Source organism: Callorhinus ursinus, unplaced genomic scaffold (genome assembly GCF_003265705.2).
Source record: "Callorhinus ursinus isolate GAN/ISIS: 27379988/994484 unplaced genomic scaffold, GSC_fseal_2.0 scaffold8, whole genome shotgun sequence".
Classification (NCBI taxonomy): Eukaryota; Metazoa; Chordata; class Mammalia; order Carnivora; family Otariidae; genus Callorhinus; species Callorhinus ursinus.
In genome coordinates, this window is record NW_027397070.1 from 12,991,388 (window position 1) to 13,017,645 (window position 26,258).

Sequence of the window (26,258 nt, forward strand, 5' to 3'; positions counted from 1 at the left end):
ATCCTTTGTGCCCAGATTGTGGTACAATATACGATTCTTACTACTATTTTCATTAAAAGAAACCAGAGCTTCTTAGAGAAATGGTCAAATCTAGGAGTTGGGCAAGAAATGAACAAAACAAGCCTAGAATATCGTATATTACCAGATAGAAAGAAAACTTTTAAATCCTACTAGAGTCATGTCCATGATTCAGGGAACAGCTTTAAAGGGCTCCTAGTAATCAAACATGGGACAACTGGAGCTCAATGATAACAATTACAACAGAATGAAGCCCATCAAAATATTTAAATTGCAAAGTTCATAATGATTGTGTGTGTGTGTAACTTTTGGAAATGATAAAGAAACCATTTGTTATCTTGAAAACTGATGGATAAAGGAAAGGAATCCCAACATCTTTCCTATATGAATTGCATATAGGATTGGTGATAAAAGAGTAGATGAGGGTATGTGTATTACTATAAAGGTAATCCAACAAATAAAATGACAGAATTTGCATATCACCATTTGGCAATTTCTAATGAATGGCTATAAGCACAAAACATCAATGGCTGCTAAATTCACAGAATAAAGAGATAATCAGAATTACATGCCTCGTATAAGTTCTGAACTTGAGTCTGATCCAGTCTCTGGATCCAGCTCACAATTTGCAGAAAATTCAAGAGGACGAAAGAAAATCTTGGGTTGTATTAAGAATATGCAATCAGGAAAATCCAGTCTGTGGGAAACTCTACAGGGCAAATGGCCCAGGTTCCTCGACTGAAAAACTGAAAGGAAATGAAGGGACAGAAGAACTTATAAAGGAGGAGATACTTAAGAAGATGTATAAATTTTTTAAACCAAGACTAACTGATAGTGTGATGGGATCCATGTTTGGGTGACAAAACTATTTTTACAAAGCAAGGAAGCAATTGTCATAAAAGCCAGATGGTGGTTATTCATGTGAGCAGAAGGGTTGTGACTAGGCTGGAACACCTGGAAGCAGCTTCTGGAGCTGTTAGCAACAATCTACTTCTTGACTAGGGTGATGTTTGCCTTCTGATAATTTCTGGGGTTATACATTTGTTTTATGTGATTTTTATGTCTTCACTTTTATGATAAAATGATTCTAAAAAATTATTTCCAGGTGGATTTTTAGCTTGCACCGACATACTCGACCATCTTACCTATGAACCAGGCCTCAGTTTTTTCTTCCTGTCAGTAGCTGTAGGGAACACTTACTAGGCCACAGCCGTGAGCTGAGGGAGAGGTGTTGGTGCAACAAAGGCAGACAAATGGGCAACATGTTTGTGTTCTTTCTCTCTGACCTCTGAATCTGTGCAGTCCTTTCTGTCTCCCTTGCCCCAACTTACTTATTACTGTATGCAACTCTCACTGAATAGCTCTGGCCACATAGTCACTTCCTGTCCCCTGGTCAGGGGCTCAGTCTCTACAAAGGCCCAACAGCAAGTCAGAAGCTGCTTTTCAAATGATGTTGGAATTTTCTGCTGTTGTTCCAGAACACTGGAGGTCTGCAGTCCAACTCTCCTATTTGAGACTTGTGAGAGACAGCAAAGCATCCTCGTCTACCACACACACATCTAGCGCACAGTATTTGCTGGATTGTAACCTATACACCAGGGTTGCTTGTAGCACAGACTAAGTCTGCCGCAGACCCCTCTCTTACTCTTAACTCGCCGCATTTGGAGTCATCTGAACAATGGGCTGGATTCCCAAATGTGTACACAGTCTCCAAAATCTGAAGATGGCTACCACAAATTGCGCCTTTCTTAGTAGAAGATGCAAGGTTCAGTGAGGTGTTCTTTACCTTAGCTAGTACACCTCAGCATGACCCCCAACCAGTCTCAGTACGGTAACTTCATTAATGGGGCAGGTCCTCCAATCACTGCAGGGTCTTCTTCCATTTTCTAATGCCCATGTTTCTTACCAGAGCATTTGGAGTCCTTGCCCCTTCCCCCCACCCCACCCCCAACCCCCTGGGTTGATTAATAAGATGCCTCAATACAACTGACCGGCACAGTATTTTGTGAAATGTCCAGGCAATCAAAATTCCTTTGGCCTATATTGTAACAGAGCAGGAGAATTAATTTAACCAGTATAACCCTGGGACAAGACCATGAATGCGATTTGATGTCTGGTGCAAGCGACTGTAAATTGCTTCCGATCTTTTTTCCTGGTAAGGGTTTAAAAGACTACATTCGCGAGATTAATGGCTGCATACTACATGCCGGAGCTTGTCAGTCTGTTCCATTAAACATAACACACATCTCAAAATCACAACACAGCATTGGTGGCTGGGGGCTATCACTTGGTTCGGTTTATAACAGCCGACTGTTCTGCCATGATCAGTATGAGTTTTGCTGATACTGGCCCTGTACGTTAAAGAGATATGATAAGGACCCCCGCCCTACCTCCTTTACTTTTTTTTTTAGAGATCGCGAGCGAGCGTGAAGGGGCCTGTGTGGGGGAAGGGGGAGGAGAGGGAATCTTTTTTTTTGAAGATTTTATTTGTCTGAAAGAGAGAGAGAGCGCACACAAGCAGGGAGAGCCGCAGGCAGAGAGGGAGAAGCAGGCTCACCTAGCAGGGAGCCTAATTCGGGGCTCAGATCCCAGGACCCTGGGATCAGGACCTGAGCCGAAGACAGACGCGTAAGGACTGAGCCACCCAGGGGCCCCTCCCTTACGTTTTTAAGGACGTCATTACTCTCACATTTCACCCAGGCTACAGTATTACCTTTAGTTTACTTATAATTTACCGATAAATTATTCTGAATCTTAATTTTCAAGTCATATATCTGCTCTACTTGTTACTATGAACAAAATCTATAGCAGACATCTTAAAGACTAAAGTTTCTAAATTTTCTGCAATCCTGTAAGATTTTATAAAAGTAAAGGTATAGTTTAAATCTATTGGTTGATTTATATAAATAATTGAACACACAATATTCCACATTTCTAGAAGATTTTTTTTTACACTATGATTTTTCTCTTTTGCACATATTTTGATATGACTGTCAAAGTTCTCCAGAGAAAGAAAACCAACAGGATTTATATAGGAAGAGTTTTATTATATGGAATTGGCTCACTTGATTATGGAAGCTGAGAAGTCCAACCATCTGCAGACTGGAAATCCAGGAAAACTGATGGTGGAATCCTGTCACCGGAGACGGGTTCTTGGACCCCACAACAATAGAAACTACCAGGCTGGACCCAAAAGTCAAAGGGACATGCAAGACTTTACTGGGGCTCCAGCATGACCTAAACGGAGACAGAAAATCAACATGAAGCAATTTAGGTACCTTCCTGCAACAACGCTAAGACCCTGCCTATACGTGGAAAAATTCACTTCACGGTCCAATGTGCTAACGAGGGAAAAGCGGGGGTGGGCGGGGGAAGTGCTTCCTCCTGATTGGTTCGAAGGGCCTCATTCTAATTGGTTGGAAGGGCTTGGTCTTGATTGGTTGGAAGGACCTATCCTGATTGGTTGGTATTGGCAGGCACTTCAGGCAGCTCATTGGTGCTTTTTGGAGCTAGGTTCCCCCTTATATATAGCCTGCATGGTGCTCTTGCTCTGTGGGACAAGCGGATTAACGGTAACAGGAAACAGAAGTCCCCTGGCTACATTAGTGTTTTTCACCTGGGGTTTGTTCCGATAGTCCCTCACTGTCTCAACCCCACGCTAAATGCAAAGGCCCTGAGAAGCCGGGGAGCAGGTGGCATAAAGACCATAACAAGGACAAGAGAAGACTATATTCCAACTCAGCAGATGGACAGGAAGTAAGAAGGGACGAATTCCTCTTTCCTTCCTCGTTTTGTTCTATTTACACTCTCAAAGGATTAGATGATGCCCACACACACTGGAGAGGGCAACCTACTTTTCCGAGTCCACCAGTTCGAATGCTCATCTCATCTGGAAAAAGCCTCACAGACACACCGAGGAATAATGTTTAATCTGGGCACCCTTTGGTACATAAAATGAATCATCACAGGCAGGTAACTGTATCTATTTTTTCCTTCTTTGATAATATTTGAATTGTTTCCAGAATTTTTGAATTTGGGAGTTTTAAACCTTTCATTTGTACGTATATTAGAAATTGAAATGTTTATTTGGATTTTGCAGATTTGTTAAAATATTTAAAGAAAACATTTATTACTAGGTCTGGCACATAAGTTTTTCTTTATTTAAAAATAGTTTAGGGGTGCCTGGATGGCTTTAGTAGGTTAAGGGTCTGCCTTAGGCTCAGGTCATGATCCCAGTGATCGAGTCCCGCATCCAGCTCCTTGCTCAGCCGGTAGCCAGCTTCTTCCTCTGCCTGCCGCTCCCCCTGCTTGTGCTTGCTCTCTCTCTCTCTCAAATAAATAAATAAAATCTTTTTTTTGTTGTTGTTGAGTAGTTTAAGGGGTGCCTGGGTGGCTCAATCGGTTAAAGCGTGTGCCTTCGTCAGGATCGAGCTCCATGTTGGTCTCAGGGAGCCTGCTTCTCCCTCTTTCTCTGCTGCTCCCCCTGCTTGTGCGCTCTCTCTCTCTCTCTCTCTTAAATAAATAAATAAAATCTTTTTTTAACATTTTTTAAAAAAGATTTTATTCATCCATTTGAGAGAGAGAGAGAATGAGAGATAGAAAGTACGAGAGGGAAGAGGGTCAGAGGGAGAAGCAGACTCCCCGCTGAGCAGGAAGCCCGACGCGGGACTCTATCCCCGGACTCTGCAGGATCATGACCTGAGCCGAAGGCAGTCGCTCAACCAACTGAGCCACCCAGGCGCCCATAAATAAATAAAATCTTAAAAAAAAAATAAACATCTTAAAAAAACAAGTAGCTTAGGGGCGCCAGGCCAGCTCAGTCGGTGGAGCATGAGGCTCTTGAGCTCCGGGTTGAGTTCAAGCCCCACATTGGCTGCAGACATTACTTAAAAAAAAAAAAATGAAGTATAATAAAGTCTAAGATTACTTGTTGCAGTGAATGCTGTTCTGTTTTTTTTAAAGATTTATTTATTTAAAAGAAAGTGTGTGCCTGTGAGTGGGGGGAGGGGCGGAGGGAGCGGGAGAGGGAGAAATCTCAGACTCCACACTGAGCATGGAACCTGACTCGGGCCTGGATCCCAGGACCCCAGGATCATGACTGAGCCGAAATCAGGAGTCAGATGCTCAACCTACTGAGCCACCCAGGCACCCCTTAATATTATTACTATTTAAGTCTCTAGATCCAGCACTTGAACTTGAACACAGCTCTGTAGTTTTGCTCTATAATTTTTTTACTTTCTAATTGTTTTCTTCCAATAATAAAACCATCCTTTTATAGAAAAATTAGTACCAGTTCTGTTACAGTGTTACAATGATTATACTAGAAAAATGTCCCATTTCCTAATATCCCTTCTAGCAAGCACGCTGGAAGTTTGTAATGAGATATTTAAAAGTCTCGAAAATCCTAATACTTTTTTGCTAACAGCAGCAGAAAAATGCTTTTCTTAGTTCTCCTCATAACCAACTGTGAATTATGTTAATATAAACTTAAACTGCAGAACATTCAACATTAATTCTCAGTGATCATATTGATCATCAGATTCCAAAAATCAAGAAAGATGCCAACAAAAAAAAGATTGAATGACTCTTTCTTAGGTAATGTGTGTATTAATCATGTATGCTCTACTGTGTCTCTCAGACCACTGTTAGTAGTTGGCTGCAGTGGTTGTTGAAATGCGCACATTTCTTGCTAAGGATCCTTGTTTTGCACTCTGATATTTTCTATTCTACTGTGGTAGCCAGTTTCCAAGATAGATTCCAGTGTTCTCAACTGCTGGTATTCACATCCTTGCGTAGTCCTCTCTCACACTCAGTATGATTGAGCCGTGCAGCCAGTTGGGTATTATCTAAATGATGGTGTGTGACTTCTGAGGCTTGGTCATGAAGGACATTGTAGTTTCTGCCTTGCTGTCTCTTGGATCACTCTGGGAGAAGCTGGCTCCTGTGTCACGCATGAAGACACCCAAGCAGTCCAATGGAGGGGTCCACATGGTGAGGAACTAAGACATTCTGATAATAGGGCACCCTGTCAAACTTGTGAGTGAGCTATCATTTCAAGAATGTTATAGGGGCGCCTGGGTGGCTCAGTCCATTGAGCGTCTGCCTTCGGTTCAGGTCATGATCTCCGGGTCCTGGGATCGAGTTCCTGCATTGGGCTTCCTACTCCACAGGGAGTCTGCTTCTCTCTCTCTCTGTCCCTCTGCTCCTCCCCACTACTCATTCTCTCTCCCTTAAATAAATAAATAAATAAATAAATAAATAAATAAATAAATATCTTTTAAAAAATGTTATATAATGAATCATACAGTATGTAGTTTTTTGGCTTGGCTTTTTTAACTCAGCATAAATCTCTGTGGTGGGACCACAGCTTTTTCTGTGGTATTCGGCTAGAAGTTTTCTGTCTTGCTAGACTGTCTCTTTCCTGGAACTTTGGCTGTGGAGGGCAGGTTATTGGGGGGGCTTTTTTGGTCTGCACCCACTGACGGGGGCAAAAGCAGGTTGTCTCGGCTTTTTCAGCTCCAAGTCTGAGATTATATGAGACAAATAAAACAAAAACAAAACCCCAGGGAACTCACCATCATGTTGTTCCTCAGATTCTAAGTCCTTTAGCCAGTCTGCGTGTCTTTTCCACCTTACAGAGTCTTCTTAGGTTTGTTTTACATGTTTTCAGTCTTAGTGGAAGAAATAGGGAAAATTATGCCTGCTCCATCTTCTTGGAAGTGGAAGTCCCCAGGGCTGCCCGCTTCACTACATGAAAGGAAAATGATTTTTTATGATGTAGCTTTCTGCTTTTTGTCCTTATGGTTTGAATATTTTAGTTGCAGGAGAGAACATGTTGATCTTTATCCATTTGTCCAACAAATAGAAATAAACTAGCTCTTTGAATTGTCCATGTTACTTCTAGTTGTTTTTATACTTACTCGGATGAATTGAGAGAAGTGCATGAGAGAGTCTGGAGGGTCGTGAGCAAGCAGTCTTGCTCTGGTTCCTAAGGTATTTTTAGGAACCTCCTACTCAGCAGAAACCTCTTCCACCACTGAATTCTATCCCCAAACTCTGATAAAATGTTTTCTAATTTACAAGTTTAACATGGGCTCTATTGTCTAAGTAAACACAGGGAATGACAGACAGTTCCTACATTCCTGGGCCTTGAATTGTGCTGCCCCTTATGAATGACTGGTCAGTTTGGGGGAACTCAGCCAATACAGTACAGACAGCTTTCTGTAATTTCAGGTAAAGCTTTCAGGTTCATCCTGAGTGGTGCACAGAATGGAAAGTATGTTTGAATTAGCACAGAGCCAAAATTGAACCGGGATCCATTCTTCACACAGGATGTGCAGAAATCCTACCCCACCAGTGCAATGAATTATTACAAGATCAGAATTACCCACTTTTAATATAAAAAGACATCCAAGCTGAGGATAACGTCTTAGACCCCTAATGTCAGTATTTTTACTTGACTTCCTCTTTGCGTTCCCCAAAGGAAAACAGTGTCAACGTTCAACTGGATTGTGGGCTTTTGCCCACAGTCATTTGAACTTCCCTGTCTTTTTCTGCTTTATCTTTGCTTTATTTTTCAGAATATGCATGATCTTTTTTCTGTGATCTCTCTATGCTTTCTATTCATTTAACCTTTTCTATAAGAATACCTCAGTATATCCAGTTTTCCTACCCTTCTCCCAGCCTTCCTAATATCGATTATATCACAGTCACCTAATATTAGTGACAACTATTTTTTATACTGTCTTTTGTACCCAGAGCTACCTTCTTTCAGTAGTAACTGCAAAAGAAGCCAGAGAACAAACTGTCCTTGTTCTTCCGAGGTAATTTTAAGGCTTTTGTTGCGAGTGCTAGTCTTGTTCCACCTAACCCACTTTCTTTCCTTTTTTCTATTTCACATGGGTATTTACTTGTCTTGCTTATCAAGATCTGGTTATTCCTACACCTATGCAGTGTAACTTTGATCTATTTATTTCTAGAACCTTGAATTTTTCTTGGCAGTTGGTATCTCAGATTCCCTTGGCTAAACTGATCTGTTTCCCAACCTGAGTCTTACTCAAGACCAAGAGTTTGTGGAATCTTTACTGTCTGATTGCTAGGCTTTGGCTTATTTTTGAACATCCACCTCAGTGACTAGCTTTGGGTCACTTAAAGTGTTTCTGCTCTTCACCCTTCCTCACATAATCACATATGGCAACTTTGTGAATTGTGAACTCCTTTTTGTCACACTTGAACTTATGACCCTATCCAACTCTCTCCAGGCCTATGTTTACACTTGGAAAATTTGACTTTCCACATACAATTGATTATGAAACCCTGTCAATTTTGTGTTCTAGAAATTTCTAGAACCTGCTCCCTCAGAATTATATATAGGACTGCTTCAGCTGCAAATTAACAGAAACACAATTCAAGCTAGCTTTTCAAAAAAAGGAAACTTATTCTTTATTACTAGAAAAGTCTAGAGATTAATTAAAGTTAATTAGACCCATATACTCAAACAGTGTCATCAGGAACCTTCCTCTCTGGTTCCTTCTGTTCAGCTTCACTCTTGGGCAAGCAGAATTTTTTTTTTTTTTTTGCTTTTTAAAACTTTATTTCAACATAACTATGCTTACAGAAATACATTCATATTGGTTAATAGAATGCAATTTAAGTTTAACTTATCCTACACAATTTGGACCAGAGACTTGGTGCATGGTTTAAGCTTAAAAAAAAAAAGGATTTGCAGTCTGGTTTATTTTTCATCTATTACAAATGTATGTAAAAGATCCTCCCATCAAATGCTGCTAAAGCAGGCAGCAAGAACCTTGAGATAGTTTGGTTTGTCTCGGAAAAATAACACGTATTGCACTGTAAAAGTTTATAAAATTGGTACAACAAAACATTGTTGTAATGTTTCAGTGCCAGTTTACAAAGATCAGTTAACTAATGGATGTTGAAAAAAGGGTGGGGAGAGCTTATGTACACAAATGAAAATGTAAAAGCTATCGATTTAGTTAAAATTGCATGTAGATTGCAAGTCTACACAAACCAAGATTCAGATAATTTATTGAATCGCAAGCAGAATTTTTTATGGTGGGAAAGATGGTGCTCTGCAGCTCCAGGCTCACACAGTGCTTACAGACATGCCTCTGGGTAAGGAAATTGGGGGACTGGGGTGCAGGGGTGGGAAGGAGACCGACTTTGGCAGGATTTGAACTTTTTTACCTTGTGCTGATTAAATAAGTGCACCAATAGATCATTACAAATTGTATTACAAATTGGAAATTCAATCCGTAGAGATATGAGCTAAGTAGAAAATAAAAATCCTGTTAATTAGGGAGAAGGTGAAAAGGTGAGGACAGCAGTATCAAATACTGCCCAGGGTACAAGCAGGTGAAGAACTGAAAAGTGTCAACTGGTTTCAACAACATGGAGGTCAGTGATGAGTTTGACAAGGGGAAGTTTGTTGGGACAAATAGCCAGAATGTGGTGGGTTGTGAAATGAAGGGGAGCAGAAAGGAAGGGAGCACGTAGGAGGGGAAATATTGGAAGACTGATGGGAAGGAGCGAGTGGAGTGAGGCAGTTTGAAGATATAGGATAGAGTAAGGCACTTGAGAAGTCATAAGAGGTAGGCCACTTCTTCCTCTGAAACAGGAGGGAAGAAACGAAGATTCATACATAGATAGATTTGTGTTATTGTTCTGGTGGCAGGAATTTGAGGGGGTCCTTTTGATGACTTTTGTTTCTCTATGAAAACAGAAGTCTGATTGCCTCAGATTGCCTGCTGAGTGATTCTGCAGGGCTGAGTTGGGAGGGATGTGTGTGTGGCAGAATTCAGAAGTTTGAGAAGAATAGAGAAGATTTTTATCTATGTTACAGAGATGTGGAGAATAGAAAAGTAAGACAACTAGAAAAACATAATTCTGTAGTTTCTTTTCAGTGCTGAGAGCCCATTTGAGGTTGATGACCATAAAACTATAGTAGCTTCCATCTACTTGACTGTGATTTTTCTCCAGCAAAGCTCATGGGACAGTTGGAGGAGGTGGGGAGTTGGTGTTACCCAGGGTCAAAAGGACAATGGGACAATGGAATTTAAAGCTGTCTTCTTAATGTATATAGTCTGTTCTGCCTTCTTTGACAACATTTTCCACTTCTTCCCTAGATATTCATCTGATCAAATAATGCTTGTCATTTTTATTTTCTGAGAAAATTATATATTTTTTAAATTTTATTTATTTATTTGAGAAAGAGAGAGAGCACATGAGGGGGGGAGGGCCAGAGGGAGAAGCAGACTCCCCGCTGAGCAGGGAGCCTGATCCGGGACTCTATCCCGGGACTCCAGGATCATGACCTGAGCCGAAGGCAGTCACCTAACCAACTGAGCCACCCAGGCGTCCCGGAAATTATATATTTCATATATATTTTTAAAGTTTTAGCATGAAGTTGTAGACAGTATTTTGTAAAGAAAAAAATCTTCCAGATCTATCATTATAGCCTTATTTCATTCCTTACTTTCTGTATGTATTTGCTCTTTTTTCTTGATTAGCTAGAGGTTTTTTCGTTTTTCCTCCTCAGAGAACCCATTCTTAGATTTTTTTCAGTTCCACTCTTAAGCCACCTTTAATGTTGTCCGGCCTCTTCCTGTTCCTGTGTTAGACAGCTGCTGTGGGGGAAGGACACATTTCACCCATGCTTGTACCTCTCATAACAGTGGACTCTGATGTCTTCCACAATCTTGGGGTTCAATTCATTTTTATGGGAATGGCTTAAATTTTAATGTGTGATTATTTTCCTTTAGACTCTAAAAGAAACTTAGGGACTTCATTAAATTTGCCCTAGTTTTTTGGTTTAGGACTTAAATGTATGGTTTTTCCACTTCTAACAAATTAGTGGAAAATTTTACATATTTTATAGGTTAAAGGACTACTTACTGTGGCAACGTGGGAAAGGGAGGAGATACCAAAAAGCTCTATTTTATGGTTTCTGAAATTGGAATTAAGAGATGATGTTTAAATTGTTATACATCTATCAGCTTGGTGGCTTTGGGTATGACTTGAGTGCAGAGTATGAGGTGGTGTGTGTACAACAGAACTGAAGAGGTGAATTTTCCTTCTGCAAAGATGTTTGGTAGAATGTTAGTGAGTGGATGGGACAATGGGCATCCGGGCATTCTTGTACACTGCATGCAGAAGTGAATATCATTATGGCCTGCATGAAAAGCCATTTGGCAACATCAAAAGCCTTACATATGTGCATATTTATATGTCCCAGAAATGCTGCTGCCAAGAAAGTATCCTATGGCAGTAATATAGACAAGAGGGCAAAGATACATGTATATACTTATTTACTGCATTACTGTTTTGAGTAGAAAATGGAAACTGAAAATTTTGAATCATAGTGATTTGTATAGATTGTAATATAGCTACATAATAGCTGGCTTATTATCTAAAAACAAGAATGTGTGTGTATAAATATATATATGTAATTATAATATACATAGTTTCCATTTAAAAACCTGGAAAGGGGTTTTAGTCAAGGTAGCAGCAGGATACAGATGGCACACTCAACTTGAGTAATGTGAGAGAGTTCAATATCAGGATTATTCACAAGGTGTAGGCAGGCTATAGAGAAACAACAAGGTATGGTATGGAACCTGGAGCTGGTGAGGGTGTGGAGGATAGGTTCTTACCACCTGCAGGTCTGCCTGAAGGGGCTGGAGGAAGGGGCTGTGAGGCAGGGAGAGCTATGTGGAAACACCTTTTGACAGGATTGATGACTTTTTCTAAAGGCGTGTAGCCTTCCCACAGCAACTGTACAGTGTGGGTGCTAGGGAGTGAGTGTCTTGGCCTCTCCTTCCACCCCCTACTCTTAACCAGTGTTCTTCATTCACTGAGCTCAAGCAGAAATCAGGCTGCAAAGGGATTGTCTCCTAAGGCACAGAGCAGGGTGGCAGGATTGAGAGGGGATCTGGAGGGGCAAATAGAAAACATCCAGGTCAACAGAGGTATGCGACTATGTTAATAGAGGTTGTCCTGGGCAGTGGGATTATGGGTTGATTTTTTGAAAATGAACACATATGACTTGTGTAATTTTTTTAAAAGTTTAAAAGGTTTTTTTTCTTCCCATAAGCATAGTTTATCTTAAATCATCTGAAAATTAGGAACTTGCTTTGCCAAAATTCAGTTGTTTTGTACCTACACAGCTGAATGCTCTCTCTTAACCCTTAGCCCTTACTTACTTAAAAATATCTTCAGAGTTTCTTTAGTTAGAAAACAAAAAGTTTGCCTGATTCCCCAATGTTAGCATTTGGGGGTGGGGTGGGGAATTGGATTTATTTGGGAATTCTCATTGCCTCTTGATGAGACTCTTGGGACCACTGTGACATTTAATGTCATTATATATAAAAGCAGCCTGAGTTTCTCAGAAGAAAGGAGCTTTAAAAAACACAATCTAATTCTATAATCCTGATAGAATATAGAATTTAGTTGGGTTAATAGCATCATTAAAGCATTCTTTTTTTTTTAAAGGTATGGGTCTCACCTTTATTTTTTTTTAAGATTTATTTATTTATTTGATAGAGAGAGACAGAGAGAGAGAGAGAGAGAGAGAGAGAGAGAGAGCATGAGCTGGGGGAGGGGCAGAGGGAGAGGGAGAAGCAGACTCCTGGCTGAGCAGGGAGCCCAGTGCAGGGCTCCATCCCAGAATCCTGGGATCCCATGACCTGAGCGGAAGGCAGACACTTAACCAACTAAGCCACCCAGGTGCCCCACATTATTCTTGAAATGAATTTATTAGGCCAGTTTAAGATAAAATAGCCTACATTATGTCCTTCAGTGGCATATAAGGAAACATTTATATTATTGTTTTGTGAATACTGTTCCCCCGTGGAGCAGCTTTAATATATACTAATTTTCTTCCTTTATTTTGAGATCTTAGGACCTTGATAATAATGTATAATTATTCTAAAAATGTTGATATTGCCTATAGTTAACTAAAAAATGAGCAATGTCTTCGAAAGGTCTACCTTCAAGGGAAAGTGTTCTGTATAATTGACCCAACTATGCATTGTTAAACTTTCTCCTCTTTTTCTCAGCTATTGCTTTTTTGTTTATTGGCACAGTTTTTTAAATTACATTTTCTATTAGTGCCTTTTCTGGGGAAAAGATGGGAGTATGTGTATGGCATGTAAAGATGTCATCTTTCAAAACCAGTGATTAAAAAAAAAGCTTAAAGTCAGCCAGAGAAGAAAAAAGACATCGTATTAATTTCCTGTAGCGGCTAACAAATTACCTGAGGAGCTTAAAGCAACCCAAATTTATTATCCTAGAGTTTTGTAGGTCAGAAGTCTGACATGGGTCTGACTGGGCTAAAAACAAGGTATCACCAAGGGCTGCATTCCTTCCTTTCTGGAAGTTATAGGAAAGAACTGGCTTCCTTGTCTCTTTCAGTGTCTAGAGGCCACTCATGTTCCTTGGCTTAAGGCCCCTTCCTCCATCTTCAAACCCAGCACTAAGCATCTCTGTGATCTTTCTTCCGTAGTTACATTTCTTTTTCTCACTGTATTCTGCCTCTCTCTTCCACTTTTAAAAACCCTTGTGGTTAGATTGAACTCACACAGATAATGCAGGATAATTTCCCTATTTTAAGGTCATCTGATTAACAACCTTTACTCTATCTGCAAATTTAATTACCTTTTGCATCTAACCTAACATATTCATAGGTTTCATGAATTAGAACATGAGTATTTCTGAGAACCATTTTTTCTGCTGACCGTAGTCCATTTTTCTGTCCCCCAAGTATATCTGTCCCACATGTAAAATACATTCATCCCATCTCAAATCTCCAGTTACAGCATCAACACAAAGTAAAGAATTTCATCTAAATCTCATTAGCTCAAAAGTCCCAAATCTCATCATTTAAATCAGGTATGGCTGATTTTTTTTTTTTTTTTGCTTACCTCATACATATTACAAACAGAGGAAATAAGATAAAGATGACCGTAGATTTCTCATCTGACACAATACAAGTGAGAAAATAGTGGAGCAACCTATTTTCAAGTAGTGAGGGGAAAAAATTGCCCATCTAGTATTCTATACCCAGCAAAAATATACTTATTTTATTCAATTGAAAAGAAGGTAGAAAAAGAGGAAAAAGGGAAAAGAACAGATGGACCATATAGAAAAAAACAGTAATGTGATAGACTCTAACTTAACCACATCATTGATGGCATTAAATGTAAATGGTCTGAGCACTCTAATTGTAAGGCACAGATGATCATATTGAATAAAAGCAAAACTCAATAATATACTGCTTACAAGAAACACAGTTGAAATATAAAGACACAAATAGGTAAAAAGTAACAAATGGGAAAAGATATTTCATGCTGATATTAATTATATAAAAGCTGGGATGGTTATTGATAGCAAACAAAGTAGATTTAAGAACAGTTACTGTTAGTAGGGATGGAGAATGTGATTTCATAATGATAAAAGACTCAGAGTATCATGAGGCAAAACAACCCAGAACATTTATACAGCTAGCAAAAATTCAAAATACAAGAAACACAAACTGATGGGACATCAAGGAGTAGACAAATGCACAATTATGGTCAGAAATTTAAAAACCTTTCAATGATTGATAGACTAGACAGAAAATAAACAAGGACATGAAAGACTTGAACAATACTATTAACAAACTTCAACTAATTGACATTTTAGAAAACCCCATCCAAAAACAGTAGAATGCATATTCTTTTCATATGCAATAGATCATTTACCAAGATAGACCATATCTTGGGGTATAGAACATGTTTAAATGAGTTTAAAGGTTTTCTCTGTGGGAAACAGAATGCCACAACGACCACTGGTGCATGTTCGCTCAGACTCCTAGATCTCTGAGAAAACTCGAGATTGCAGGATTAAAAATAACCCAAAAGGATCAGAGTGAAATGCCCTTGGGATGTGTGTGGTCAGTTCTAAAGTCCGCAGCAGCAGATGTTTAGTAGGTAGGAAGCCAGCTGCAAACAGCAGGCTGGGCACTCCTTCCCCTCTTTGTTCCCTCGTCCCTGTAAACACTGCACTCCCCTCTTTGTTCCTTTATTCTGTTTTAAAGATTCTTATGTGCCTGACTAATCCTGTATACATGGAGGAATGTGCCTTACTACGCCCCTGCTGTGGAAGGTATATAAGAGTATGGAAAATAAACCTCGGCACCTCGGGCTGTTTGTTCGGGGTGCCCTGTGCCTCACTGTACTGTCATCTCTTTTTCTCAGTTCCTTCGCTGCCCCAGGTCCCCGACTCTCAGAGGTCGACATTTCATGTCATAAAAACATATCTTCTCTGGTCACTATGGAGTTAAGTTAGGCATCAATAACCAAAAGATCTCTGGAAACTAAAGAACACATTTCTAAATTCTAGATAACCCATTGGAACAAAGAAGAAATCAAAAGAAAAACATAACTATTTTGAAGTGAAGTAAAAGGGAAACAGAACACACCAAAATGTGTAGGATACTGCTGCTGAAGTAGTACTTAGTGGGACAGTTAGAGTACCAAGTGCCTACATTAGAAAAGAAGAAAAGTCTCAGAAGATCTCAGCTTCCACTTAAGGAAACTAGAAAAAGGAAGAGCAGATTATACCTAAAATAGAAGAAAAGAGAGTAGAAATAAATGAAATAGAAAACAAAAACAGGAGAGAAAAGTCAAGGAAACCAACAGCTGAGTGTTTGAAGAAAACAAAGTAATCAACTTCTAGTCAGAGTGATCAAGAAAAAAAAGAGAAAGACACAAACTACCCATATCAGGAATGAGAGAGGAAATCAGTCTGTCTTACAGCTATGTAAAGGATAAAAAACTATTTCAAACAACTTTAGGCCAGTAAGTTTAGCAACATAGATGAAATGGAACAATTCCTTGAGAGATGCAAACTACTAAAGCTCTCTCAAGAGAAATAGATTACTTGAATAGTCTTATATCAAAGAAATTGAGTAACTCAGATAATAAGAGAAAAAAACTATAGACACATATCTCATTAACGTATATGCAAAAGTTCTAAGTAAAATTTTGGCAAATCAAAATTTTGGCAAATCAAATTTGGTATATTGTTGAATTTGATTTTGGCAAATCAAATTCAACAGTATACAAAAAGCATACATTGTGACCAATGAGGTTTATCCTAAGGGTGTAAGATTGGTTTAACATTTGAAAATCAACCGATAAAAATCAGCATATCGGGGCACCTGGGTAGCTCAGTCGGTTAAGCGTCTGCCTTCAGCACAGGTCATGATCTCAGTGTCCTGGGATCAAGTCCCGCTCAGGCTCCCTGCTCCATGGGGAGCCTGCTTCTCCCTCGCATTCTGCCCCTCCCCCTACTCGTGCTCTCTCTCTGTCAAATAAATAAAATCTTTTTAAAAATCAGCTTGTTAACAAACTAAAAAAGAAAAATCGTATGTCCATCTCATTAGATACATGAACAGTATTGGACAAAGCCCAACACCTATTCCTGATAAAAACTCAGCAAACTAGGACTATAAAGGCACTTCTTCAACCTGATAAAGACAATCCATGAAAAATCTAGAGCTAACATCATACTTAATGGGCAGAGAATTAATGCACTCCTTCTAAAATGAGGAACAAGGAAAGGATGTGTGTTTTCATAATTTCTATTCAATATAATGTTGAATTATGTTGAAGGTATAGCCAGTGCAACTGGCAAGAGGAAGAAAAGGCGTCCAGGTTAGAAAGGAAGAAGTAAAACTATTTTTTTGGCAGATGACATGCAGAAAACCTTGTGGATTCTACAAATATGATACTAAATGTGATTTTATCAAGGTTGCAGAACATAAACTATTCAATTATATTGTTACAATATATTAAATAACATGTACTGTATATCATAATTGTATTTTTATACACTAGTGATAAACAATTGGAAATTGAAATATTTATATAGCATAAAAATATAAAATACTTAAGGATAAATCTGACAAAAGATGCCCAACACCTATATGCTGGAAACTACAAAATATTACTGAGCGAGTTAAAGACCTAAATGAAGAGGTGTACCCTGTTACGTATAGGAAGATTCAAAATTGTTAAGATGTCAAGTGTCCCCAAATTGATATTTAGATTCAGTGCAATCTCAATAAAGATCTTAGCACATCTCTTTATAGAAATTAATGAATTGATTCTAAAGTTCATAAGGAAATGCTAAGAATAAAAAAAGCAAAAACAAAAAGTTCATGAGTTAATATGACCTTTGTTCAAGGGTAATTATGGAGCTGCAGTAATCAAGATGGTGTGGTCTTAGGGTAAAAATAGAGGAATAAATCAATGTAACGGAGTAGGAAGTCCAGAAATATACCCACATTTTTAAGACAATTGATTTTGACAAAGGTGTAAAGGCAATTCAGTGGTGAAAAATCTTTTAATCAAATGGTTCTGGAATAATGGAATATCTAAATGCAAAAAATAAACCCTTCATCAATACTTTATACCATGTATAAAAATTAACTCAGGATAGATATAAATCTTGGGGCATCAGAGTAACTTAGCTGGTTAAGCCTCCGACTCCTGATTTTGGCTCAGGTCAACAGCGTTGTGAGACTGAGCCCCAGGTCAGACTCCATGCTGGGCCTGGAGCCTGTTTAAGATTCTCTCTCTCCTGGATGAAAGACCTAAATATGAGATAGGAATCCATCAAAATCCTCGAGGAGAACACAGGCAGCAACCTCTTTGACCTTGGCCATAGCAACTTCTCGCTAGACACATCTCCAGAGGCAAGGGAAACAAAAGCAAAAATGAACTGTTGGGACGGCATTAGGATAAAAAGCTTTTGCACAGCAAAGGAAACAACAACAATAACAAAAACTAAAAGGGAACCTACAGAATGGGAGAAGATATTTGCAAATGACAAATATCTCGACAGATAAAAAGCTAGTATCCAAAATCTATAAAGAACTAATCAAATTCAACACCCCCAAAATAAAAAATCCAATCAAGAAATGGGCAGAAGGCATGAATAGACATTTCTCCAAAGAACACACACAAATGTAAAACGGACACATGAAAAAATGTTCAACATCACTCAGCATCAGGGAAATACAAATCAAAACCACAATGAGATACCACCTCATACCTGTCAGAATGGCTAAAATTAATAACTCCGGAAACAGCAGATGTTGGCAAGGATGTGGAGAAAGGGGAACCCTCTTACGTTATTGGTGGGAATGCAAACTGGTGCAGCCACTCTGGAAAAGAGTATGGAGGTCTGCAAAAAGTTAAAAATAGAACTACCCTACAACCCAGCAATTGCACTACTAGGTCTTTATCCAAAGGATACAAAAATAGTGAAAATCTTCGTGACTGTGGCTTAGGTAAAGATTCCATGCATATGAAAACGATCTGCAAGAAAACTTGATAAATTAGACTTCATTAAAATTAGAAACTGCTTTTCAAAGACACTGTAAGAGAATGAAATGTAACAATTTCATCTCATTAGATACATGAACAGTATTGGACAAAGCCCAATATTTTCTCCCACTCCCAAAGAGTGGGAGAAAATATCTTCAAAGCCTACATCTGATAAAAGATACATAATCCAGTTTAAAAACAGGCAAAAGATTTGAACAGAGACATACCAAAAATATATTCATATATAAAATAAACATATTAAAAGATGCTCAACATCATTATTCATCAAGGAAATGCAAATTAAAACTACAGTGAATACCACCACACACCTTTTAGAATGGTTAGAATGAAAAAGACTGACCCCATCAAGAGTTGAGGATGTAGAGGAACCAGAACTGATATATGTAAAATGGGAATGTAGGTGAGTACAACTAGTTTGGCGACTAGTTAGGCAGTTTTAAAAATGCTAAACATACTCTTACCATATGACCTGGTCATTTTGCTCCTAGGTGTTTACCTAAGAGGAAAGAGAGCTTGTGCCTATACATAGACTTGAATATGGTTGTTCTTAGCAGCTTTATTTATAATAGCCCCAAACTAGAAACAATCCAGATATCCCTCAATATGTGAATAAATAAATTGTGTTATATCTACGCAGTGGAATACTAAGAAATAAAAGGGAGCGATGAGTACAACACAGGTGTATCTCAAAATAAATATGATGAGTGAAAAAAGCAAGACATAAATCATACCACTTACATAAAATTCTAGGAGGTGCAAAGAAATTTAATGTAATACGGTGCACTGATGAACATAAGGGAAGGGAAGGAAAAATAAGATAAAAACGGAGGCAAATCATAAGAGACTCTTAACTCTAGGGAACAAACAGGGCTGCTGGAGGGGAGGTGGGTGGGGAGATGGGGTAATTGGGTGATGGGCATTAAGGAGGGCACTGGATGTAGTGAGGAGTGAGTTTTTTATGCAACTGATGAATCACTAAATATTACCCTTGAAATTGTATACTATATGTTAACTAACTTGAATTTAAATAAAATCTAAAAAAATAAAGTGATACAGTGCAGATCCATGGCTGCTTAGAGATGAGGGAGATAGGGCTAGTGAGGGACAGGAATAGAGAATACAAATAAGAATGAGGAAAAATTGTGCATGCCTATAAATATATGTTAAAACTTGCCAAATTGTACATTTATATATAATCGGTTTATTGTATCATATGGCAATAAGAGGTTATGTTCATTGTTAAATAAGATTGTTTTTTTCCCACAGAAGATGCTATATTCATTTGTTATTTGTTCAACTGATAATGGGTTATGATTGTGATAAAAAATGCTTGGAATATGTTTTGAGCTAATTTTTATATGTAAAATGTTAGTTTGGGAGAACACAAAAGTTCACGAGACCATCTTTTTTCATTGTTTCCCTTTGAGTGAAATACAGCAGTCTTACTATGCAATTATCTTTTGGTTATTATCCATGGAGTGTTAGCCAAGCGTTCTAGACCAACCACAAATTTCAAAATCTTTTTTCTTTCAATGTTATAAATAATAGTGATAAACACTTTCCAATGGTCACTTTGACAGAATGTGAAGACACCTGAAATTGGTTCATTATCTTCTCTGACTTGTCCCCTTTCACATCCTCAGCAGGCGGCATGTGCATGTCACAGAATTCTAAAAAGCAAGCACACTGAGGTGGTATTTGGGCTGTTTGGGTTCCTGGCAATCCCATGATGTTTTTATTCACACACAAAGGGGGTCCTGAATCACTTAATTGCAAAATCAACTGATAATCAAGATATCCTGGGTGGGCCTGACTTATTCAGGTAAGAGCCCTTAAAAAAGAGGGTCTAGGCCCTCCTTAAGGTAAGACACTCTCCCCCTTGTTGGCTTTGAATAAATAAACTTAACAAAGCAAGTGGCCATGTTGGAGAAGCCCATGTGGCAAAGAGCTGTGAGTGACTTTTTAGGAGCTGAGGGTGGCCTTCAGGAAGAAACTAAAACCTTCAGTCCTGTAGCTGCAGGGAAGCGAATTCTGCCAACAACATAAGGGAGCTTGGAAGTGGCTCTTTCCCCTATCGAGCCTCTGGTGACTCAGCTGACACTTGGATTGCAATTTGGTGAGGCCTGGAAGCAGAGGACTCAGCTAAGCTCAGCTTCTACTCTATTGAAACTGTGAGCTAATAAATTGTGTTGTTTTAAGCTGCTAAGTCTGTGGTAACTTGTTACACAGAGATGGGAAACTCATACAGTCCCCTTATCTCTATTTTCTTCTAATTTTTTTTTCTTGTTTCAGCTAGCATGGCCTTTCTGAATGAAAATTTTGTTAGTATTTCTCTTCCTGCTTAAAATCCTACAGTAGCTTCCTATGGCCTTTTAAAAGATGAGGTCTAAACTTGCCACAGGTGTTAAGAGTCTTCATGATGGGCACTCACCTGACTTTTCCTCCTTCCCATGCTTCCCTTATGTACACCCTATGCTTTTATCATCAAAACCACCATTATCAAACACTCTTTCACTCCCATTCCTTTGCATATGTCCTTTGTCTTTGGTTTACTTATCTTCTCCACCCTTTGGTAAGCATTAGGGTTATTCTCTTACCCCTGGGTAGATAGTAGGATGGCACTTCCGTTTTCCATCAAAGCTAGGTGTGACCATGTGACTTGCTTTAGCAAATGAAAACAGAGCATTGGTGACACATTTGTTAAGAGATAGAGACTTGGAGAGCCAGTGCAATATTTACGACATCCCCTTCTGCTTAGAGCAACTGGTGATGCTCCAGATGGTGGAAGCTCCGTCAGTCTGGGTCCCAGAGTGAGAAGACGTGAAGAGCCCCCAAGCTAACCTGATGGGTTTTGTGAACAATTATAAATCTTTTTACAAATCAGCAAGATTTGGGGGGTTTTGTGTCCTGTGGTCTATCTTACATTATACTGACTGATACATCCCTCCTTCTTGTGGACACATATATCCTATAGGACTCAGCTCAATTGTCTGGCCTATCTAGATAGAGTGAAAGGGCTTTCTTTTCTGTGTTCCAACAATATACCTCTTTATCTCTTTAGTATCTATCTCATAGATTGTTGTGAAGATTACTTGAGTAAATATATAAGGTGCTTATTAACAATGACTGGCACACTGTAAGTGCTCAAAAAGGATTAGCTGTTATTATTTTATGGCACTTCCCTTGATTGCAATTACCTTTTAAATGTTTGTCTTCTTTTAGACTGTGCTCATTTGGAGGGCAAGGACTATGTTCTCTTTCATTGTTATATCATAGACACCTGGTCCAGTGCCTAGAACATGATAAATATATATTTAATATATACCAGAAATCCCTATTTCTAAGTTCCTTCATTTGGAAATGTAGTGCCAATGTGTATTTGGTTACCATAAGTCTTAGTGTGAATAAGAAAGTTATGTTTTTCATAGCTATTGAACAATGAGGAACAGTTACTAGACTACACTGAAGATTTGAGTAAACTTGAATTCAGTCTGTGACCTTGGAGAAGTTATTTAAGCCTTTATTTAACCCTCTAAGCTTCTTTTTCCTCATTTGTAAAATGGATACCTACCTACCTCATGTGGGTGTTATAAGGAATTAATTAAGTAATTTTTGTAAAATAACACAGTGCTTGGCACGTAGGGAAACATTTATTTATGATTTTTTAATGGCTTGACTTATACATATTGTGAAATAATTAACGCAGTATCTTTCGTTAGTATCCATCAGATGGATATAATAAAAAAAAACAAAAAAGAAAAAAAATTTTTTCTTATTTGTTATCACCTTTGTTTTTGTTTTCACCTTTGACTTTTCCCTGAACTATTTGTTTAGGTATCTGTTTACAAAAGTACGAGTCTAATACTTTCCTCTTTCTTTTTCTTTTTCTTTTTTTTTTTTTAAAGATTTTATTTATTTGACAGAGAGAGACACAGCAAGAGAGGGAACACAAGCAGGGGGAGTGGGAGAGGGAGAAGCAGGCTCTCTGCAGAGCAAGGAGCCCGATGCGGGGCTCGATCCCAGGACGCTGGGATCATGACCTGAGCCGAAGGCAGACGCTTAACCACTGAGCCACCCAGGTACCCCTTTCCTCTTTATTTTTCATAGAAATGACTGGATAATAAATAATTTTTACCACACACCTTGAGTTTCACACTCTAATTGCAAGTAACATGAAATAATACGGCGTATATTTAACCGTTTGAATTAAAAATGACACCAGATGTTTCTACTGTCATTGTATAAGAAATTCACTAATGTACTTAGCATTCTCAATGTAATAAAATTCTATAAAGAAAACTGTGCTTGTCCAAAGAGATGTTATAAGTGAAAAGCACATCTTACATATCTTTCCTGCCAATATCACAATTACACCGTTTCTATCTCAAAGAACCAAGTATTATCTGTATTAAATCTAGATGTACCATTTTTTACAGATCCTTGCATCTTTAAAGGTAGCTGCCAAAAATACTCTCAGTGGGTAATCTTTAACTCATTCTAGAAAGCCTGTTCAATTCTTTTCAAATGAAATTGCAATCTAGTTAAAACTAAGTGTCCCTTTAGAAACAGAATAGAAGAGTGAAGAAGATTAAAAAAGAAAACGGTCCCAAAATGTGACTCATTCCTCTGGTTTGAGGTTTTAAAGAGACATGCAAGGGAGAGCAGAATATAGATTTTCATTTCGTGGTGAGTAAAAAATTACCTTAGTGGTAAAGTGGATACCGTTTTGCATGAAATACTGCAATTTCTTGAAAGAGTAATCTAAAAACTTATTTGGATTGTTGTTAGCAAAGTTCACACCAAGTTTCTTCAAAACATAGCTCCTAATCTTTTCCCAGACTTTTTGCAGTACTATAATGGTAGAATGAAGAAAATATTTTGATATTAGGAAAGATTTCCTCTGCGTTGTAATGGAACCCCCAATTATCACAGTCCATTATTCTAGCAAGGTTTGTATTGTGAACTCTTAGTCCTTTTTTCTTTCATATACCATGTTCCAAAATTAATTGCAATACTCTGAAATGTTAATTGTGGTTAATGAGCATTTGGAGTTGATTTGTTTCTTATAAAACATTTTAAAAGTTAGAAGTATCCTTAAATGGTTGGGCCAGTTTTTCATTCACCTAACTTTTAGAAGAAATTGAACTACTTTGTTTCACCACCTCTTACAACTTTTCTGTGACACAGATTTTTTTTTGTAAAGTAGAAATAGTTTATTGCTGGGCACCTGGGTGGCTCAGTCGTTAAGCGTTTGCCTTCGGCTCAGGTCATGATCCCAGAGTCCTGGGATCGAGCCCCACATCGGGCTCCCTGCTTGGCGGGAGGCCTGCTTCTCCCTCTCCCACTCCCCCTGCTTGTGTTCCCTCTCTTGCTGTGTCTCTCTCTGTCAAATAAATAAAATCTTTAAAAAAAAATAGTTTATTGCTACCGTAATCAAAAGTGATATGATGGATATTTGAAAAATAGGATTCTTATAAATTCTTAACTAAAATGATTTAATGAAAACTTTTGTTTATGGTTCTGTTATTTTCATATCAGGAAATTTCCAGATTAGAAAATTCGTATGTAGAATTGGTAATTATATATTTATTTGAATACATAATAGCACTTGATTATAGTGTTAACTGTCACCAATATAGTCTGGTGCCATAGAGGTTAATATCAAATATTTAAGAATCTAATTTTTTTGTAAGATTTTATTTATTATTTATTTATTTTGTAAGACAGAGACACAGTGAAAGAGGGAACACAAGCAGGGGGAGTGGGAGATGGAGAAGCAGGCTTCCCATGGAGCAGGGAGCCCGATGTGGGGCTCGATCCCAGGACCCTGGGATCATGACCTGAGCTGAAGGCAGACGCTTAACAACTGAGTCACCCAGGTGTCCCTAAGAATCTAATTGTTAACAAGTAATGATGTGACAGCTTGTGTTTATAGCACTTACTGTACTCATCTAAGCAACAAAATAACAAAAGCAATTTCTTCTAGGGTGCAATATTTACTTTTCTATAAAAGTAAATACTGCATAAGAAGAGTCATTTGGAAAAGGCTTTTATGAACAAAACATGCCATGTTTCAGCTTTCTAATTTATAATAACATCTGCATTTTCAGACGTATAATTGTCAGTCATGAAAAAGCACCATATCTTTTTAAAATTTTTTATTAACATATAATGTGTTATTTGTTTCAGGGGTACAGGTCTGCGATTCATCAGTCTTACACAATTCATAGCGCTCACCATAGCACATACCCTCCCCAATGTCCATCACCCAGCCACCCCATCCCTCCCAGCCCCCTCCACTCCAGCAACCCTCAGTTTGTTTCCTGAGATTAAGAGTCTCTTATGGTTTGTCTCCCTTCTGGTTTCGTCTTGTTTCGTTTTTTCCCTCCCTTCCCCTATGATCCTCTGTTTTATTTCTCAAATTCCTCTATCAGTGAGATCATATGATACTTCTCTTTCTCTGATTGACTTATTTCGCTTAGCATAATACCCCTAGTTCCATCCACATCATTGCAAATGGCAAGATTTCATTTTTTTGATGGCTGAGTAGTATTCCATTGTATATATATACCACATCTTCTTTATCCATTCATCTGTTGATGGACAGCTAGACTCTTTCCATAGTTTGGCTATTGTGGACATTGCTGCTATAAACATTGGGGTGCATGTGCCCCTTCTGATCCCTACATTGGTATCTTTGTGGTAAATACCCAGTAGAAAAAGCACTGTATTTTAATATGGGAAAAAGGTCATTGCTGCTGTCACAACAATCCGTCAATTAGGGTAGTGTGGGTCATGTGCTTGGGTTTGGAAATCAGACAGACCTGGGCTTCTTCCTTGGTTTCTCCTTCTTGCAGTGTGGAACAGGCAAGTGCCTCAGTGTCTCTCAGGTTTGTCACTTCTAAAGTGGCAATGTTAGCATCTATCTCCAAAGGTTGCTGGGAGGTTTAAATAAACCCTTGTCGAACATATTGCCTGGTACAGGGTAAGCACTTAATACCTATCACTATTATTATTACAAGTGTAGTACTTTATACTTTACACTTTACAAAGTACTTTCACATACAGTCTCTCATTTGAGATAATTAGTTCCTGGATGACGGTACAAATTTTATCACAGAAAGAACTACGTGCAAATATTTAATAAGCATGATTGCTATTGGATTTGTTCAGATGGAAAAGCAGCAGATTACATTCCCTTTGCTTTGATGTAAGATTACAATATGTTAAAGGTACTTTTTTTTTTTTTACTTAAATTGCACCTGACTTCAAATCGTTTAAAGACACAATTTCATTCATTCACCCTTGCCAGCCTTTATACCACATAGCTATCTTTTATCCCCACTTTATATGTAGGGAAGAGAACTGTGAAAAAACTTCCTGAGGCCAGAGGGCAGTCAGCTGTATAACCAGCCGTCACCAGATGATGGAATACTCAGAATACACTATCTTCTGCTCTGGCGCTGGACGAATCCTGAAATTTTCAAATCTTGCTGGTAAGCATTTGAATGCACAGAAATGAAAAGCAAGACACCAAAACAGTGGTGGTGTGAATGAAGCCTGATACCCAGTCTTGTCCATTTATGCCTTTCATCTTCTCAGTGATCAGCAAGTGTTAAACCCATGTTAAAAAGTACCCTGTAACCTCCGACCTTAAGAAGATGAAAAATGGTGTGGAGAGCAGTTAAAGGCCTCATTATACAGGAGTAATTTTTTTTTTTTTTACGAGATTTCCAGAAAGTACTCACATTTCACCCACAGGTTGAGAATTTTGTTCTCTCTTGGTCTGTATGGAGTTAGGTTCTTGCCAGAAGGAAGCAGGGAAGT

At 38.5% G+C, this 26,258-nt stretch overlaps 1 protein-coding gene across 5 annotated transcripts in view; it reads left to right on the forward strand.

Moving 5' to 3' along the window:
• The window catches only part of BRMS1L (BRMS1 like transcriptional repressor), a 184,353-nt gene that overhangs the window by 43,975 nt on the left and 114,120 nt on the right, over positions 1 to 26,258 (forward strand). For 4 of the 5 annotated variants that reach the window (XR_012378957.1, XR_012378956.1, XR_012378958.1 and 1 more), the window contains exons 11-12: positions 22,337 to 22,510; positions 25,788 to 25,927. The gene's annotated coding sequence lies outside the window, so the exon portion shown is untranslated. Of the gene's footprint in view, positions 1 to 22,336; positions 22,511 to 25,551; positions 25,569 to 25,787; positions 25,928 to 26,258 lie in introns of those variants that run through there. The other variant, XR_012378960.1, reaches the window with a different exon arrangement.